Raw genomic sequence first — 15,607 nt, forward strand, 5'->3', positions numbered from 1 at the left:
ATCCTGAGAACAATGGTCAGAAGGTGCCCGCATGAATGGAGTGGGCGTTGCGTATGCAAGTTGCCACTCCATTCATTTCCATGAGTGAAACAGAGATTGTCAAGCGTTTTTACTCTGCAATTTCTGACACTCCCATTGATATAAATGCCCCCATTCTTGGGATTGGTAAAGTTTTCAGGAGTCAGACCTCCATTAACCATAAAGTTTTCCCAATCCTGTGGATATGGGATAACTCTAGAATTTAGCACAACCCCTCTATGGCAGATAGAACAACTATAGCTTTGGTAGCTACTATACATGCTCATATGGTAGTCACGTACTGTAGGTCATAAGTGGTTGCCAAGTAGCTCTCACCCTGTAGAATACACTAAAAGCTAATGCACACAAACACATTACAATTCTGGGCAAATTCCGAGCTGTAAAGTGCTGTAATACATAGTAGTAAGGTTATTCTATGGTGGTTTCCATACCCATATATCCATATTGTATAATAAGTACCGTATATAGTGGAGTATTAGCCGACCCGAGTATAAGCCGAGTCAATAAGTTTTACCACAAAAAATTGGTAAAAAACTTATTGACTCGAGTATAAGCCGAGCTATACTCGAGTATATACTAGGTAAAAAAAAAGCCCTCCATACTCACCTCCCAGTCGGCGTCTGTGTCTGTGAGGCAAGCTGCTTTAGAATTCTCCCCGCTGTCATCTCCCTGCTCGGTTTTCAAACCCCCTGCCATCAGTTCTGTGTAAGTAAGCGCTGTGATTGGATCGAGCGCCAGTCATTCACTGATTGGCTGTTAATGATCGAGCCTGGCTGTGATTGGCTGGCGCTCGATCCAATCACAGCATTGATGGCGGAGGATGGAAGAGCCGAGCAGAGAAGACAGAGGTGGGTGGACAGCTGGGAGAATTCAAGCAGCTTGCCGCACCACTTCCGGGAACGCAGGAATTCAAGCAGCTTGCGGCACCACCGCCGGGGACACAGATGCCGGCTAGGAGGTGAGCATGGAGGATTTTTCTTTAATTAACCCTTTCCTGACTCGAGTATAAGCCAAGGGGGGCTTTTTAAGCACACAAAAAATGTGCTGAAAAACTAGGCTTATACTCGAGTATATATGGTAAATTCAAACTCATATGGGGACTGTACAGTGCACCGTAAAAACAGAAAAAATACCATACCATACAGAACTTTGCAGTTCTTGCGCCCATACAGAGTGCCGTGTGGTGCACACTTTCCATATAGCCATATAAATGAGGTCCAGGTTTATACTGGGTGTATTTTGCATGCAGGTTTCTGAATAAACATCCCCAGTGGGTGGAGCTGCAAGTATATCTGAACACAAATTTTGCAAAGACACTTAATACTAATTAAAGGGCCATTTGCATAAAAAAAAGGTGAAAAATGCTAAAAAAAAATTAAAAACAGCAATATGGCAATACCTCGCCGATCTTCTTCAGCTCCTATTCTAATATTGCTCGGCTTCCCACTGGACATTTGATCTCAACAAGGAGATGCTGGCTGCAGCAGGTCACCATGAAGGCCAGTGACTGACTACAGCCTTACATGTAGAGAGGGACCGGGGTATAGAGACCAGCAAGTGCTGGAACAGGAGAGGTGGAGAAAAGGGAAAGTCAGCATTATTTCTTTTATTTTTTTGAAAGTATTCCCAGCATTTTTTAAACTAAAAAACATTTTTGGTCAACCACTTTAAATCTTCTTTAGAAAGTTTTTTTGCGTTTTTTTTATGGCTATTATTAAACGTAATTATCTGAAATTTTGTTAGCACTTTTTGTTGTTTTTTTTTTCTTATATACACACACGTGTATTTTTAAGGATTTTTTTCCCCCCTATATGCGAAGTCTATGGAAAAATGCCTGGAAAATAAAATGCCATACTTAAGGCATATTGCAGTTAAAACAAAAAAAACACCCACCACACCCAAAGTGAGATAAAATGCCACAAAAGTAAAATCTGTGTGATGTGTTTCATAGCTTTTTATTGACCTACAGCCCAACACTAGTGGTGACAAAGTTTGCCACAAAAAATTGGGCCTTTTCCAATAAAACATGCGTGAAACCACCCCGAAGCAACAGCCCGGTCACCTGCTTGGACGGTCATTATTGGTTCCCATATAAGCTGTCTTCATTAGCTGCAGAATGAAGTTGATGGGCTGATGATGAATACCGTCACCAGCTGTACCCCTCCATTACATTCACTTAGACTGTGCCGACATCTATAAAATTAGACGACTGCTTCATGGATGGTGATGAATGTCTGACTGCTGCGACCCCCGCTATTCATCAGAATGGGAATTCCGTGTCCCCCCTTTCCTCCATTCGGCTCTATAGGAGTGCCAAGGAGAAGATGAATATTATGGGAGAGCAGTGAGTAGGAAAGCCGGACATGGGCCCCCCCAATCTTGTGAATATTCGGGAGCAGTATATTTGATCATGTAAGGGGCTGTCCTTCGTGTATGATTAGCATATACATCAAATGCACATGAAACATTGTATACAATTTTAAGACAAGGCCCACTTTTTTTTAGTGTATATGGTAAACATAAAGCCACATGCTTCATTAGGTTTGTGTCCGTTCTTACATAAAAATGACATATTACGTATTTCACCGTTAAGTCTTTTTCAATAAAGTTGTGCAGTTTAACACTTCTTTGTTTGGCAATAAGGAACAAAAAAAAACAAAAAAAAAAACTTTCCATAAAGTTTACATCCATTCAACAGAACAAACCCATACCCTAATACCTACGGTATACGTTTGACTGCCATTATACAATAATGTATATTTTTTTTGTCGGTGTCTTGAAAAGTTCTACAGTCCATTTTCCCATGTAGCTGAAAAAATGTATCGAGATGTTAACGTCTAGATACACTGTATGCCAACTGGATACATGACTGTACTATATATGCCCCATATTAGTCTAAGGACTGTACCATATACATCTGGATAATGTTTTTTTTTCCCGGTTCCAAACATATAACGCCAACTGTATGTAAAAAACGTGGTGCGAACGCAGCGTCACATCTAATCCTATATTAGATGGGCTAAAGAATATATGAAAAAATATATCTTTTTAATTTATTAATTTTCAGCTAAAATAAACATAATATGACAGTTACAAAAAATATATATTATACATGCCAACAATAGTATGAAGGAGAACCTTCAGTGATTAGATATTGTACGCATTTCATGAAATTATCAGTAAGTATCATGGATCGCGCTGGCATCACTTTTTATGCTTTATTATGTGACATTTACCAAAAGAATAGTTAATAGAATCCCATTCTTTACATCTTTTAGGCCTCATAGCAGCTCTTGCCTTTCCAATCAATTATTTCATGTAATGCATTGGAAAAAAACATGAAATTGTTTGCAAAAGATATATGGAAAGCGGCCCAAGCGTTCTATGATTTAATGAAGGCCGTTCATAAAGACAACCGTGAAGAAAAGGTTCCTGAAGTTGATGCTCAAACATTTTGATTCATTAACGGCATTAGATGGTGAGCGGTTGCTAAGGACGACAACACCGATATCGATGTAACTATTCTTCCAACTGCCAAAGGCAAATTAGAAAAAAATGCCATTACAATGCAAGATTGTGGGCTCAACATTAAAATGTATGCATTTTCAGAATATTGCAGCAGTGTCATCCAAACAATATGGACCTCACCTTAAAGGGGTTGTCCGAGATTAGAAAAAAAATATTCTGTTGCAATACCAGACACAGCCCAAAGATATGAGCGGTACTGTTTTTGGAGAAATAGAATCTATATTTGTAATCTCAGACAATTCCTTTAATATAGATGTCACCTGTAGTAATATGATCACTGAAGAGGCTTTCCAAGTTAATTTTTTATGTAGTTTTGCCTCCCCTTCCTTTATGTGCCAAACAATATAAAATCAATATACTCCGCTTCAGCGCTCCGGTGCCATGCCATCTGACAGGTGTCATCACTGGGCCAGAAGACCTGTTGACATCCTGTAAACATGGCACCTTGGCTTTTAATGTAGAGCCTCCAGTAGGCTTACAGGTTGTCACAGATAATGTCACTGTCAGGCCTCCTCCTATTGGCCGAATTGGTCACGTGGGTAAACAAGCCATGTGACTGCTGCCGCTGAAGTAAACAGAAAACCGAAGTGGTGGTGGGGGAGCAGCACGGCAGCGGCAGGTATGTATGCCTATTTTCACATAATTTGTCTTCCCACTGCCACCACTAATTTTAATTTGGAAAACCCCTTTAAGGAGTCCTGTAACATTAACCACATATTATCAGGCCATAGTCTTGCATCATTACAGTAGATTGGAAATCAACTGTTATAAATTGAGCAACTACAATCTCAGCTTATCCTATAGGCTCATGGGTCAAAAGTCTCATATCCAATGACATCACGTAACTTTCTGTAATGTTGACCTTCTGAATTGAGCGGGCTGGAATACTGGCGGTATCCAAACGACTTTTGGGGAAGAAATAGGAATACCAATGATAGAGTATCAGCTTGGCATCATGAGCTTAGCCCTTTCCAATCCACTGTCTGATGTCTAAAGACATTCTGATTGAAGGCTGTACAGCTCCGACGTCGGAAGACGTCCGGCAGGGTAGTCTTACTGTAGATTACTGGCCGCTCTGTTGTGGGAGGCCTCTCCAGCATGTCACATACCGCAGTACTGGCTCTAGCCAACACATGGCGGCGTTGTATAATGGCAGAAAGTGAAAGCCCCTTAGGAAACCCTAAATCCAAAATTGGATTGCAAAGGGTTAAGACTAAAACCACCAGAGTATTGTGATATTGCGACAATCGTATATTGTCTTATTGACGATGCAAATTACTTATATTCTTCTTTATCGTTTCTGCTACATGACACAAAGCAAAATGCCCATCATCTTGTTATGGAGATGGGTCAGTAGGAAAAAAATTAGAAATGACCAAGATGAAGGAAAAAGAATACAGTAGTTGCATTATTCTATCACAGCTAGAGCACTATTATTACACAAGTCTTCATCAATTCAATTATATATATAATTTATTTATTTATACACGTATGTGTCTCCACAATCCGTGTGCCGTCAGGCCCGGCAGTCATGTGTTATTCTCTTCCATCTTATAAGAGGAAGCAGATGAAAGAGGAGGAGCTACAAAAATGTGTTCATATTGCCATTGGACTGAATATCTTATCCTAGGTACAAGTGGGTGATGTTCTAGTATTGATCACTAGCCTGCCTGTTTGACTACACCTGAAGGTAAGCCATTTGTATATAGGATTATGTAAGTTTGTCACTTATACTCAATCATCTCCCCAAATAAGCGCTAATCAGTGAATTCCACCCTAGCTCAGCAGAGCGACGATAATAAAAGTTAAAAGGCTACAATTACATTACCTACTTTGTACATCAACGTAACGGATCCATTTGGGGTAACCGCTCGAATTGGAGCATTGATGGCATTTAGAACAGACAAGACTTTCCATAAGATGTATTTATTGAACCTATTGATAAAATGTTCCATCTTACGTGCTTCTAAAAGCATGGTGATTACGGACACGGGCAGTGAATATATTATACCATATACCACTAGTCCTATAAGAAACGATGCATTTCATTGGTATGAAATGATATTACTGAAAATACTCATTAGAAATTATAATGCCATGATATACGGTAAACCCGATGGCCCATTCAAAACACTTTATGATGACAGCAAAAGGCTGGCATGGAGCCTGTAAGGTGGCAGTCCAAAAGCGGTAAGGCACTTTGAGTGCACAATATGGTGTCACCGTACATCCAAATTCTACAGAACTATTTTTTCCAAAAAGCAACGATTCCTTAAACCTCTGTCATGTGCATTTGATGTGAAGGGCCTTCGTAGGAATCCAACAAATAAAGCTCTATGTGCCTCAAAGAAAATTGTAGACATACGGAGGTACTGTAGGGTCTCAGACCTGTATAGCTTATGTATTACGGTTTCTTGTAAAACCAGTAAACATACAGGGACCCAATATCAGCGTGGACACAAAATGTCAGGTTACTTTGGGCAGAAATAAATTTTTAACCAAGAGATCATTGTTCAATATAGATATATGAGTGAGATAGATAATAGATATGAAATAGATAGATAGAGAGATATGAGATAGATAGATAGATAGATAGATAGATAGATAGATAGATAGATAGATAGATAGATAGATAGATAGATAGATAGATAGATAGGAGATAGATAGATAGATATGAGATGGATAGATAGATAGATATGAGATGGATAGATAGATGTGAGATAGATAGATATGAGATAGATAGATAGATATGAGATAGATAGATAGATAGATAGATAGATAGATAGATAGATAGATAGATAGATAGATACTAGGGGCTAAAGTAGGAACATAAATAGACACTATACTATATTTATAGATAATAGAATGAAAAAATAGGCACGGTTTAAGTCAATCTACACCGTGTCCAGATTTCGGTGCGAACTTGATCATTTTTTCAAAATACAATGGTTATTATTGTCCTTCTTATCATTATGTATAGGAGGATGGGCTTTAGTAAATCCGCTGACTTGAATGTACCTGTTAATGAGGGGAGCCAATTTAATAAGGAAATACAGTAAACATGTTTCTACATAATGCCCGTTTCAAGATGGGTACACGGACCCAACATTTCCCAAAAAATGCTAAAACCAACGTCAAGGAGCTAGAAAAAAAATGCATGTCTTTTTTTGTTCTTTTTTTTTTTATATGCTATGTCATAAGACTTTAAAAACACATTAAATCCCACTTTTCTCGATGCGTGACAATTACGGTATAATATGTAGCCTGCAACTGTAAAAGGCAAAAAGAGTTAAAAATCTGTTCCTTTCAATTTGGGATATTAAGTGTAAAGCAAGCACCGAGCGAGGACTGAAGGAGCACGTGTGATCTCATCGCACAAGGGAATCATACGGAATTAAAAAATAAAAATTAAAAATTTAATTCAAGCACCAAAAGTTTAAAAACATCAATAAAAAAACGGAACGTCTTCGAGATTCAGATGTAGCGGTTTCAAATATCTTAATCTAAGCAGAATCAAGAAAAAAATGTGTTTTTTTTAAAAACAGTCTTATATAAAAAGGTACAGACGAGCTAGTGAGCTGCAGAAAACCAGTTCAATCTTGGCACGTAATTCATTCATTTCGGCCCAAGAACTTTGAGATAAACAATAAAAGCGAGATAAAATAATCCTTGTATGCTGTGCTGCTAATATATAACTTTTCATACAGTCATGTGAATACATGATGCCAGTCACATTCTTTGATATATCTCTGCCAATTTGAATACATCATCTAAATCAACCATGGACAAGTGTAACCCGTTTATGGTACGGAAAGGTCAGGAAAAGCGACAGTTAAAGCAAATTTAGATATTTTTTTTTTTAAACATCCATCTGCGTTATCTACAAATGAACTTTTAGTTCACGAAATCCCTTTATACAGGCTTTCGTAATATAGTAAATGGATTTATTATTATGCCTCTATGGGTCCAGTGCCAACTTCATTTCAGGGACCCCCTCCCCCCCCACCCCCCCCCCCCACACACACAGTTACTTTCCAATGACCCAAAGTGTTCACATCTATAGCCAATTTATTTTAAGGTTAAATGTTAAGGCCTTCTATCAGGCACATAAAGGATATACATTTGGTAAAAGCATGCAGGCCCAAAACTCCCAAAGTTTCAATAAAGTTTAAAAAAAAAAAAGAAAAATAACACTGAATGCATAAAACAAAAAATGCACGTAATAATAAAAAAAAAATCAGGGAGGAAAGATATAAATAATATGAATACCTGTTAATTCCCTGTCCTCTTAATTGATTGATTGCACTGTCCATAGGGTGGAAAAACATGGGTGTGTTAATTACAATTGGGAATGGGGGTTATACTAAACACTCTACTAAGTTAGACACAAGTAATGGGCGGGGGTCCAAAATTGGCCTCTGTCTTTAAATATGCAAAATAGTAGTTAGCATTATTTCTGATTGACATCTATAATGGTCAACACTCAACATCCACCCTCACATAACAATATGCTCTATGGGTGATATAATATATGGATGTAGAGTTAAAAGTCACCGAGGCTCAAAAAAGTAAACTGAAGTCTATTAATCACTGCGTTATAATGTTATTATGGCCAATAGTATCGTAAGCAGACGCCACTACTAAGGCCGGTTTCTCTGGATAGTAGAGGCCACACTCTAAAACAGAATATGGGATGCAGGTAGTTAATTTTTAATTTTTTTTTTTCATAGTAACCAAATAGTTTTCCAAATCAGCTATTTATATAAAGCTCAAATCACATGTACTTAATTTTTTTCTAGAATCAAAAGTGTTAATGATTGCATTTTATCAGGAGATTAAACAGACGGGGTAGCTGGTGCCCAAGTTTGTTTTTTTTTAAGACATAAAAATGCAAATCTTAGCCAAAAGAAATGCAAAGTGCGGAATAAGTTACTGTAACCCTTACAAGTACTGCAGAGTGCCCTTTTCTATGGCCATCTATTTCCATACATAATTCACAGTGCATACATGCTGCATCAGATAGTCAAGTTACATTTCCCTCTAAACTGAAAATCCAGTTGTTGTTGTTTTGCTTGTGATCAAAATTGCCAAAGGCTGTAGTTTTCCATTGCTCTCATTTGTCCAGTCTCTATTTACATAATGTATCCTACGCCTGAACAGTTAACAGCACAGTTTGTGGATCAAGAGAAGCAAGCAAAAAAATATATATATATATATACACACATATACATACGCAAACATATACGTGTGTGTATGTGTGTGTGCGTGTGTGTATATATATATATATATATATATATATATATACACACATATTGCACACACATATAAACCCTTGAAATACTTTGGAGTGCAGTTTAAGAAATAATATACTTTTTTGAGGGAAAAAAAAAATACGCATGGATATGCAAAATATGTGACGGGTATATACGTGGTCATACCAAGACGGGTGTCACAGTACCCAGGTGCAACAGTGTAATATCATAGTGAACAAGATACTGGACATGTTATACCTGTTGGAGATACACAAAAAGTCCTTTGCAGTCACTAAAAAGTGGGCAGCAACAAGCAAGCGATGATCATAATGAGTAATTAAGGTACAACTGATATTGCACTACTTTAAGAGCCCACTCTCGAAAGCAAAAGGCCTAGAGACCCCCCAAAAAGACAAAAAAAAATACACAAAAACATAAAAACACAACAGTGACATTAACTGAGCCATAAACAATTGCTTCCAACAAGGGAGTCATCATCCTAATTTCTAATGACAATCTCCCCCCCCCCCCCCCTGAAAAAAAAATGAAAATAAAGAGCAGCTTAGTGATTCTTGTGAACTCTTTCTGTAACAGGGGCTCTCGCTGCCCGTGCTCATGTCTATAAGAAGCAAAGCAACAGTTTTACTCGTGGAAGAAGAAGAAAAAAAAAAAGATCTGAGATGAGAAGAGGCAGATTAGGCACACATACACACTCACAACACAAAAAGCTCATTTCTAGCAGATCTCCTTCCCCATGCTGCAAAACTGAAACAACTGCCGAAAAGCCTTCCAAACAATGGCCGAAGACCCAGGAAAACAAGCCGGATATTCTGTGGGATTTACAATTCTTCATTTTACAATATGCATTATTTTACTTTTTCCCCCCCCCAAATACAAAATGGCTCTACATGATAAGAAATGTCTCGAGCAGGGACAATGACACCCGCCCCTCTCCTAGGCAGACACACCTAACAGCAGGCACTTCTCTTTCCAAGACTACCTGTTCCAAAGTTTTATATTCACAATAAGGAACGTTAGCTTCCAAAACTTGAAAACTTGAGACACACAAACACTCGACCCTTTTTATTCTCCCATCAGTTTTCAAAAATAAACAAGATCTTAAAAGAAAAAAAAAATCTAAAAAAAAAAGGGAGGGAGACGTGCAATCCCAGCTGCAGTCCAAAATAAATAAGAAAAAAAGAGCATAAAATTCAGTCCAAAGTTTAACGTACAACAACCTACTGCTTTTTTTTTTTTTTCTCCCTTCTTTTATTTTTGCCAACTTTTAATAATGCAGGAAGGATAAAAACAAGCAAGTAGGTGTCGGAGTTAACATTCTAAAAAGCTGCAAAACAGCTAGTAAATATCATCCAAGACATCTCGACACAAACTGAAAGATGCATAGAATATAGGAGTCGGCATCCTGAGCTACATAAACATACAGAAAGACTGAAAAGATACAGGGGGGAGTTCTTAAACGAGTGACTGATATTGATTTGAGGAGGAAAGCTCAAAACAGAGGAAATAAAAAAAAGATATATATTTTTGGAGAGCTTGGTAAAATTTGACCAAAAAAAAAAAAGTAAACGCCGAGTCTCTGAGCAGTCACACCCATAAATACACAAATAACTGTTGAAGAAGGATTAAAATAAAATAGCTTTTGGGTAGTAGGCCCATGTAACATGTTCAGCAATTCAGGCTGGCAGGAGAACTGTTAAACTTGCTCGATTCATTTTGGGAAAAGAAACACATAATAACAAAATGTGAACAGAGCTGTAAAAAAAAAAAAAAAAAAAGAAACAGAAAAGAAACAAAAAAAAAAAGAATTGGATACATTTTTTTTTCTTTTAAAGTTGACTGGCCTACCTTGTCCCCCAGAGCTGAGTTTGTCTTCTTATAATCGGAGTCTCCCTGGAACTACAGTGTGAGTGGTAATGACTGCCTGCCTGTCTAATGAGTCCATTTTCCTGCGCTTGATGTTGTGTATATACACACACTGCAACCTACCTTACAAACCACAGAGACGAGAGAGAGTGGAAAAGAGAAAGAGAGAGAGAGGGAGAGAGAGAGAAAGAGCGAGCAAGAGTATGTGTGTGTGTGATAGAGGGAGAAAGACACAGACAATGCCCTCCTACCAGACAGCAGACAGCCCTCCTTCCTCTATCTAGCAAGCAAAATACTCACTCGCCTACTGCAGCAACAGGTTCAACACTGCTTGACTAACACACTGGGAGAGATAGCAGCCAAAAGGACCAGGGACACAGACAGTTAGGAAGGAGCAGCCCCACCTTCCCTCCGCTGCTCCAGCATTGTTTTTCAGCACTGATTATATATTAATGTCACTCGTTTTGTCACTGCTTGTACAGCCTATTCAGTCACAAAAAATGGTGACATGCATAATTGCTTTCCTAATATTATAATTTTTTTTTTAAGCTGCACAATCATGTGGGCTGCACAGAATACACAGGCACAAAGCTCGCCGTCCACTGCAAGGCAACCAGAAAACTCTCTTTTTTTTTTTTTTTGGTAAAGTACTGAAATATATAGATTTATATAATAATAATAAAAAAAGCATGTAATCTTTTACCCTGGTCCATGCCAGCACCCGGAGGGGAGAAGGAGTGCCTGCTCTTACAGTTATAATAATATGCAGTACTTATGTCTGAACAGGTGCAATGCATATAGTACATAGTGTTACCAGGACAGAAATAAACGATACACACAGAACCTTCGCCCAATTAAAACTCGGGCCAAGGTTATTTTAAATGGAAGCAACTCGCGCATTTCGTGCATAAAATAACATCCTTGCCGGCGAAAAGAAAAATAAAAAAAAATTCCAAAAATAGATAAATTAAATCCAGCCTTGCCGAAGGTGCTAAAACTTTAAGGGAAAGTTTTTTTTGCTTAAAATCCAAGCCGTATGATATGAACCTGGCTGCACATACCGGTGTGTTATGATTGAATTGGAAGGGGTTAATCACAAAAACATCAACGGTAAAAGACATACGCTCTCTCCGCCTGTATCCGATGCTAAAGGATATACGTTCCCTTCGCCTATATACAACTTTATGATAAGCTCAACACAAAAAGTATGCATAGAAGTGTAGCTGCATCCTAGTAGATCCAACGCAGCGGCGTCAGAACATGATGTATGAAAACAAGGTTTATTATGCAATATACAATATGGCAAGAGATGCTGCCCCAACCGCAGGGCACCGCTGATGGCATCGCCCTATTGTTCCAACAGGTGGCAAAAACAAGGCAACTCTTTGTGTGCATAAGCAAGAAAAACTTATACTCTGCATAGATGAAAGCATCGTATGTGCCGACTCCTTTGGAAAATGAGCAAGACTGAAATGACTTACAAGGTGCCAACGCTTCTCTCATCTTGCAGCCTGGCAAATTATACCTTAGACATATTTATTAAAGAGGCATTGCACTAAATCACAGCAATCAAAATTGAGTTATGCTTAATTACTGCATGCTGCTATTTATTTTCATCAATGCATTAGCAAAACCTACTTTTTCTTTACTGACATGGTTTTTTTTTTCCTAGATGATAAATTCGCTACAATGACAGGAAGCTGCGGATGATTCCGCTCTTCCAACAGCAGTTATATAAAATACAAAATGTAATCTGACCGGTCACCTGTGTTATTAGTATTTCATATAGAGGAATATAAGGAAAAGTTCAAAAAGTAAAAAAAATATATATATATATATATCCCCCGGAAGCACTTTGTGATGTGGTAGTACACTACAGCCCTAGTAATCATTTTCTAATATGCCTTTAGAGTGCTTTCACACAAGTGGAATATTTCTGCAATCTGCATGAAAAGGCGCAGAAAATTCGGCACCAAAATCGGCGAGTGTACATGCGAGTTATGGGGAGAAAATTGGCATAGCAGATTAGGCTGCGTCTTTAGGTGCGGTTGCGGAAATGTTCCGCTCATGTGACAGCACCCTTAGGGCGCTCGTACATGCTGCAGTGATCAGCTGTAACTACATGTGGATCCTCGCTAATTTCTTGGTTGTACCTACACTAAGATTGGAAATCCAGGAGCAGCCCGGTAATCAAGGATGTTCCACATGAGATTACAGCGGATCAACCACAGCGCACACCGGTACTAGTATTATAGCAAAGGGGAAAAAGAAAAATATTTGGGATTATTTTATACTGTGGGACGACAGAAGATTCCTCCATGTGTGGCAGCTTAGACTGGGGTGTAGCTATAGTGGGTGAGGAGGTAGCAGTCACAGCCAGACACTGGTATCTACGTTGGCCCAATTGGCAAATAGTAGGTAGGGACCCTCTTATAGATTTTGCATTGCCACTTAGAAGCTTCAAGTTACTCCTGTGAGCTTCGAGGTCAACAAGTCATCAGACCACCCGAGGAAGGTCCTCTACAGGTTAGGGCTGACGTTCAGTTCACTTTTTGCAAAATGTTATTGGATAAAAAGTTGTTTTTTTTTTAAATCTATTATTTATTCATTTTTTTTTACAATTACTTACTACCAAGCAATGTTTTATAGCTTTTAGTTTTATCCACTGCCTGCTTTTTTCCCGATTCTACAGGCAGGTGTCACCACAAGCTCCTCCCTTGTGTCCATCTCCATTGATCCCTGCCCATTCTCTATACTTCTATCTGGAACCGAGCAGTAGAACCAGGATGATATCACCAAACATGGAAAGTGTTCTCCCATTTATGCATAATGTAACCTGGGGATCTGCGGTGGAGCTGGTGGGGAGCCGGTCTATCACCGCGTATGGACGCGAAATTATACTGCACACGACAGTCTTCCAGTTAGACTTTTTTTAAATTTCCCACGCTGTTGCTTCGCAACGGCGCATATAGACGCCACCCATGTGCAATGTAATTGTGCTTGGGCGGCATTAATTACGCGCCCAAAGAGAACAATGGGCTCTCTCGCACGTACTACGTGGCAAAATAGAACATTTTGTGTTATTTTTTTCGCTAGTGTATTACGCAATTTTTACACGCAAATGCGAGCGAACCAGAATATATTTGATTGCTCACGAATTACAGAGTATCACACGTACGTACATCGCACATGTAATACGCAGTAAGCTTACGCTCGTGTGAGCTGGCCTTAGGCAGGATTCACGCACAGCATTTTAATGCGTATTCATTGTAGTTTTTCAAAGCTGGTTGTTTTTTTTCCACGTTGCGGCCAGATGTTACAGACATAACATTATTTTATTTTTGTTGTCAGTGCATTTTTCTTTCAAAATACAACATGCTTTGGGTCAGATGCTCGTTCTCCATAGGCCTCTGATGGACTTCAAATCACCCTATAAAATGTTAAAAAAGTTCGACCATGCGTAAAATTAAATTAAAACGCATGAAATACTTGCCTTTTTATTTTTTTAAACATATATGTTTTAAAACACTGAAAAAAAGTGTGTGTGTGAAGGAGGCCTTAAAGGAAGATTCAATAGAGCAAGTGAAGAAGGCAAGGAGCAAGCATGCTACTGACTGGTGGTGAAGGAAGCGATACCAACACTTAACACGTCCACCTAGAAGTGAACGATGACAGTGAGTGAGGAACTCCCAACCACCAGTCGATATCTGGCAGCCGGGGGGGCAGAGATGAACAGATCCAACTATAGGGGGAACACAATCCGACATATAAACATCAGGGATTGATGAGATCGACAAAAGAACAAAGGAATTCCTAACATTACCAGAAATACAAACCACCAGATACAAATGTTCAAAACGTTTACTACATCAAACACTTCCCAGTCTAAAGAAGAAGTTACAATAAGGTGGCGGCGCGCAGAAGAACCTGTCGAAAGAAATCAGGAAGTACAACTGAAACATCCAGTAGTCATTTAGACCAACATCCTCCCGGATACAACGTCATGGATGTACAGCCAGAGCTGGTGCCAATACTGTCATATTTAGGGAGCCATCACTCGGGCGTGTTTCATGAGCGACTTCCATCCAATAGCGAAGCAGATGGAACTCGCGGGGGGTAATAACACACTGATTTAAATGTGTTTATTCACATGAGCAATTTTTCACTCGTGGCGATGCTGCGAGATTGAAAAAATTGCTGCATGTCTTATTTTTGGGGTAATTCCTCTTAAGGAATCACCTATAACTTCTTATGGGATCTTTAAAAAAAAAAAAAAAAATCGTACTCGCATGCCATGCGATTTGCATTCGAGTGTACAATTTTTAACATTAACATCTATTGGAAACGCTTGTGATTTTTTCACACACATGAAAATTGCAAGTACATAGGTGCAGGGGGTTTGCTTTTTTTAAGCAAAGATGCATCATGCTTGCATCCAGTGTTGCCATTTTACAAGCGCGGCAATCGGTCAGAGTTTCTCGGACTGATAATGCGCTCACCCATGTGAATGCAGTCTTACAGGTGAGGGGTAAGTACATTTAAAGAAAACTTTTGCCAAAAATGAAAGAACTTTAAGATATAATACAAAATAAATTTACAGGGAAATTTAAAGTGGGTCCCCAACTCAAGACTCCATCTAATGGACTCAATCAATCTATACAATACATGGGCGACCATTCCAATGGATCATAATCTCCTGCCTTCTAACCTGCTATTGGAGCAGTCACTATGCTAATCCTTTGGAGTGGATGAGCTGACTTCACTGCTTGGTTAGCCTCCCTTTAAGTATCCCTGCTTTCTGCAGTGTGGTTGCTGGTGATAGCAGTAACAATGTACATTTAATCCAGTATTCCTTGTTTAAGTTCTACTAACTTGTTCTAGTCTAGTTAGTTCTTGCCAAAGCG

At 38.9% G+C, this 15,607-nt stretch overlaps 1 protein-coding gene across 1 annotated transcript in view; it reads right to left on the minus strand.

Annotated features, from left to right (window-relative positions):
• The window catches only part of ZBTB20 (zinc finger and BTB domain containing 20), a 642,654-nt gene extending 631,832 nt beyond the window's left edge, over positions 1-10,822 (minus strand). Inside the window, exon 1 of the mRNA XM_066599339.1 lies at positions 10,686-10,822. The gene's annotated coding sequence lies outside the window, so the exon portion shown is untranslated. The remainder of the gene's footprint in view (positions 1-10,685) is intronic.
• Positions 10,823-15,607: the final 4,785 nt, after the last annotated feature.

The sequence above is a fragment of the Eleutherodactylus coqui genome, chromosome 4 (genome assembly GCF_035609145.1).
Source record: "Eleutherodactylus coqui strain aEleCoq1 chromosome 4, aEleCoq1.hap1, whole genome shotgun sequence".
Classification (NCBI taxonomy): Eukaryota; Metazoa; Chordata; class Amphibia; order Anura; family Eleutherodactylidae; genus Eleutherodactylus; species Eleutherodactylus coqui.